A 5,910-nucleotide genomic window follows, 5' to 3' on the forward strand; every position below is an offset into this window, starting at 1 on the left:
GAGATGCCTTTTCAAAGATTTCCTAACTGTATAATTTTCTACAGTGACCAGAACATTTCTCATGGGGTTGCTAAATAAATGAATCTTGGTTAAGGTGATGATGGTGATGGTCATAAAGCAGAGCCATGGGGAGGGTACTAAAGTAGCGTTTCAGTCTCCAAAGTGAGTTCCCAGGTTGCTTGGGTTTCATTGTTCCCAATCCTTTGGAAGTGACTTCCATATTCTTTGAAAGATAACTTGAGTTGCAAGTATTCTTTTAAAAAATGGTTTCATGTCAGTATGTTCACTGCTGGCAGAAGAGGGTTGTAGATTTGTAGATGATGAATGCCCTTGTGAGTCTTTTGACTAAGACTTCTTTCTGTCCCTCCACAGATTGTACAAAATTGCCTTGGTTCTACCTGAGGAGGCCTAGTACTTTTTCTCAGTGTGAATGCTGTGACATGGTATTTTGTAGATGAAAATGAAACATGAAAAAAGTACCCAAATGGGAGCACAGAGGAACACCTCTAAACTCAGTTCCCTTTCAACTTTGAGCAAAAGACAAAGAATATGGCAACTTAGAGCAGAGAAGTTCTTTTATAATCCAAAGCACTGGGCAAAAATGATTTCTCAATATAAATAGTCAAAGGTAAAGATACTCCCCCAAATAGCCATTGAAAAAGAGGGTATGCCATGAGAACTTCCAAAGGTTTAAGATAATGACCATATTCATCTAAGGAGTATTGTTTCATGAAATATAAAGTTCTGTTCAAGTGTGACTTAAGATATCACTTAGCTTGTCAGAAGATTTTTACATCTCTAGAAAGCTGAGGAAGGAAAATGAATGCAGCTGTTTGAAGAACCAAGAAATGATGTGTTTTTATACTTCTTAGAAGTGTAAAAATGACAGAACCTGTAGGTTAATCTCTCTGATAGGTCAGATGACCTGGAGACAGATTGTACTAAGGGAAGAGAGATGGGGAGTGGGCGAAACTTTCCCGTGAAAGAGATAGTTGGTACATTGTAAACAAAAGTACAGATTCTAAAGTCTAAAATATCTTAAAAATACACATCTAGGTCAATGTAGTTTATAGAAAGCAATGTGCACTTAAAAATGACCTTAGACTCATGTTAGACTGATATTTGTAACTTTGGATTCTAGTTAAGACTGCTACTGAATGACAAAGTGTCATTGAGCACTTTTTATTACCAATGTTTCTAGTTCTAAACCAAAAAAATTGGCATAAGACTGCTTATGTAGCAGGGATTGCCATAGTGGGGAAAGGATTTTCCCAGAATGCCTGTGCCCAGAACACAAATGCTCATTTGTAAATTGTGGTTCTGATTGGTTGCCACAGCATGGAGTAATGGAGGTCTTTCTTGGGATTCATGATCAAGGAGAGAGAGTAGGGAAAGCCTGGAGATGACTGCAGCTGGAAACTATGAGTAGTGCCTGATGCAAGCCAACACAGGAGCTTCATGGAAACTGGGAGTGGCTGCAGTGATAAATAGCTGACAAGATACTGGCAAGAGTAGTTTTCAGACAGGGAGGCCAAGGCTGTCTGCACTGAAAGCTCCAACTCCCTCTTTCTGGTTTCAGAAAGAAAACTTGTCCTATTTTACTTTTGAGTCCTTTGGAGGAATGAATATCCTGGGCTACTGGGGTTTGGAGGGAAGGGGAACAAATTTGCACTTACTTGGGAAAATGATGGAGATTATTTTCTGTTGCTCAGTCATGCATTTCTTTCTCATTTGAATGCTTTACTATTTCACTACTATTCATTCTTTGGCTGTGGCTTTTAGCCTGGTGAGCACAAGACAACTTCAGAAGTTTCAGGTTTGCAAAGTGCATAGAAGTAAAAAGCGAGCCACATAGGCAAATTACTATGGACAGTTCATATAATTTGAACTATGGGTCTAAAGGACATTCAGGCTGCACTTATATGGGGAAAGTGTGTTAATTAATACTTCTGCTCTTAATTGTTAGAGTACAGGCCCTATGAGTTGAAATAGTCGAAATGAACTGATTGTATAGGCTTCTGGTGATATGGTTCTTAAGAACCAATCTGTTAGATGCCTAATATATAAATATGTTTATATGGGTATATGCACATATGTGTGTGTACATATGTGTACACATATACAAATATAAGTGTGTATGTATGGGAGAATCAGAATTTGCAGAAATACTGATTTCACTCCCTTCCTGGAGTCAGGAAGACCTGTGTTCAAATTCAGCCTCAGACACTTGTTAGTTGTATGACCCTGGGCAAGTCAGTTAATGCCTGTCTGCCTCAGTTTCCTCAACTGGGATAACAACAGCACATACCTCCCAGAGTTGTTGTGAGGATCAGATGAGATCTGTAAAGTGCTTAGGACAGTGCCTGGTGTAAATGCTTATTCCCTTTCATTTCCCTCCCCCATTCCTCCTACTCACCGTTAGAATATAGAAACCACTCTTTACCAACCAAAATGTATTCAAGAGTGAATACAGTGTTCCAAAAGTTTAGTGTTAAATGACATAGCTTACAAATTTCTCAAAACTTTCATGTAATTTAAGTTTTATTAGCTTAAAATCTTAATGCAGTGTTGCAAACCTGCACTAAGATTTTTGGGACACAGTATATGGAAAAGTTTTTTGGGGAGAGTCCTTCTGTCCCCAATATCTGATGGGTAGTAGGAACTGGATAGACAATTATTAAATTGAAATGTTTTGCAAAATTTGAAGTACTATCTAAATATCAGTGATGAGGTGTGTACTTCTCTTTTTCTAGCAAGTCTTTCTTGGACTATAGAGTATTAAAACACCATAGTCACTTACAAATGGTTTTTAATGAATTTTGACTTATATACACCTGATAGTAGTCAGGATTCGGCTTCTGTAGTAGATATTAAATGGATAGCTTGAACTTTTCCAAGAAAGAAATATACAGTCAGTCAACTGGAACCTTTGTGAGATAAATTAGGAAGAAGCCCTACTTGTGGAGCTAGAAGAAAGTTCAAGTTTCCTCTCTCCTGCTTACTAAACATGGGATCAACCATAAAACTGTATTTAAATATATATCAAATTTAGGATTACATTTTCATGAGGGTTCAGAAAACAGCATATTTTAACAGAATATCAAGAACAAAACTGAAAAGAACGTAGATCCAGGATTTATCTACATACAGACTTGCATGATAGGGGTTCTTAGAAGTAAAAAGAGTTGATCCAATTCAATCAGTCTAATATCTGAGAGGAAGTATGGCCTACTGGAGAGAAGATCTGGCCTTGGAGTCAGGCAAGTTGGGTTCAAGGTTTGTCTCTGACACATACCAGCTTTATGATCAAGGCCAGTCATTTAACTCCTCAGTGCCCTGGGCAATATTTGAAGACTATAAACTATGCATAGGTACTGATGGAGGGAATGTTAACAAGGAGAGTTCTCTTTAATGATCACAGATTCAGACAAAGAGATAACCAAATTGATCAACTGGCTATGTAGGTTCCTATTATTCTTATTTGTTTATTTTTACTGAATTAGATATTTAGTCAATTAAATTAAAGTAGTTCAACTGTTTATGAAATAGTTTCATATTCCCCATAGATATGGTGAATTTGGGGAATTAAAATGGAAAAAAAATTCCATGAGAAATATTTTAACTTGACTGGTAGATTTAAAGAAAAAAAAAACCAATACCAGATTTTTGGCAAATAAACAATTATTCCATTTCTACCTGAAGCTATTCCAAAGTCATTGTTAGATTTTAATCAGTGTTATTTGTTCTTCTCTAATCATTTCCACAAATTTGCCTCCCTGAATTTAATTTGTATTCTAAGCAGATGATCTAAGAAGTCTTGGAGTCAACTAAGACCCTACTTCTACTGCATTGGCCTGAGGCTAGTATTGAGAAACATGGGCAGAATCATGGATAAGGAATCTTCTTTTAACATCCACAGGGACACTAATTTCTTGGATTTGGTAAAAAATATTCTATTGCCAATGCTCTCAACTTAGCCTATTGCCTTCTTAACTAAAATTACTTATTTACTATATCAAAGGGAAGTTTTCAGGTTGGAAGCTCAATACTGTACATGTACCAAATCATTCCAAGTTCTGTACCTTTTCACTTTTGATACCATACAGCAAAGTTGGTGTGTGTGTGTGTGTGTGTGTTTGGAAGGGAGGAGGGACTAGAGAGTGGGATTGGGGCAGCCTTCTGTCCTTTTACAAATCGTTCAAGGGAGTGACATTTGACCGGAGAAAAATATATGAATTTTCCCAAAATCATGATGATTGAACTGAGAATTTTCCCTGGGACACCCATTGCCGGGAAATATGTGCATCTGCATAAAGTCTACTCCATTAGAGACCAAACAGCCTCTCCCACGGTCTGAAGTGAACACTTTTCTTTTGTGTGGGCCACTCTTTTCTAAACTTGAAATCCAATTGGCCAACAATTAAAGCCAATTAGCACGTGAGGAAAATAAACCAAAGACTCCACTCCTATGTATTTCATGGCTATTAGAAAGGCTAGTTAGCTCAAAGCATTAGCATAGCTCTCTAACGGTCTAGGCACACAACAGAGACTAGTTGGCTTAAAGTATTAGAAGACAGGGATGGCGGCTTGGCTGAGCAGCAGTGTTATTCTGAGCTAACAGCTGCCAAACATTCTTGACAGGAGATGAGGCAGATGTCCAAGGACAATCAAAGAGAGAAGAAAGTTTAAGCCAACGTTTGCCTATCTCATATTCTCTACTTGATCCTCTGCCTCAAAGACAACGCACAGCTGTTGTACTTCAAGGTCTATTTGGCTGATCCGAACTCCCACAACCCCTCTCTTGATATTTCTCTTGTCCCATTGGGTTTTGGCATCCTATCAGTCCCACTGACTCCCTACAGGTCACTGAATTGTAAAGAGTGGGTTTTATTTGGGGCTTTTTTTTCTTGAAGAAACAGAATGTTTTGGTCAAAATTCCACAGCATGATAATAGTAAGGCATTGTGTTAAGAGATGCTCTAGGTCAAACTGCAGGCCAGTTTATCAGGAGACATTATATTGTTCCTGAACTAGTAAGTTCTTAGAACTAAGCAGTAATCACAATGTCAAATAAAAAGCCAAGAGAAAAAAAATTACCATTGAAATCAAAATGTAGCAGATTTACTACTTCAGACATTGCCTTTTGTCTAAACTGCTGTTTAGAATGTTAGGATGACTTGAATTTCTACTCAAAGTCTTTGCTTGAAATAGGCATTTATTCCATCTCAATAGGTGAGCATAATTCCCATGGATGGCACTTAATCCAAGCATTCTATGTCATGTAGTGGACAATGGGATAGTTAAATGAAATCTTCTAGTTATGTTCTCTGTTCCATGAAGCACGCATGCTAAGAATAGATGACTTCCTTTCCTTATGAGCAGTGTTGCTAAATACATTTTTTAGTATAATCAAGTTTTCTAACACAACTGTCCGGTAAAATCAGCAAAACTTCAGAGATATTTCTTTCACAGACAATTACCAATACACTAACTATTACTTGTTTAAAGAAGATGTTTAGAGGAAACTTATTTATATGTCAGCATAAAGCAGGGAGAACAAAACAATGAAACACTAAGCTGGAAGACAGGAAAAGGCCTTGATATGTAGGCCAGTGATGGCCCTATATTTAATCTACACGTGGAAACACTTGAATATTGTGCTTTTAGCTGATTAACTTTTAAAAAAAGAAAAGAAAAAAAAGAAACCCTCAGTGCGGAATCTTTTTTTTTTTTAAAGAAGTAATTAGTTAGTAGCTTTTTACAAAATATCTATTTTTAAATAACTCAATATTGAACTAGGGAGTTTTTTGAAAATTACTCCAATTTCTACCCCCACAACTAATTACAGGGATAACTTTCACACATACTACTCTTGCAGGTGCAAATATTTAATTGTGTGTGCAAGCCAGGT

The sequence above is a fragment of the Notamacropus eugenii genome, chromosome 1, assembly GCF_028372415.1.
Source record: "Notamacropus eugenii isolate mMacEug1 chromosome 1, mMacEug1.pri_v2, whole genome shotgun sequence".
Taxonomy (NCBI): domain Eukaryota; kingdom Metazoa; phylum Chordata; class Mammalia; order Diprotodontia; family Macropodidae; genus Notamacropus; species Notamacropus eugenii.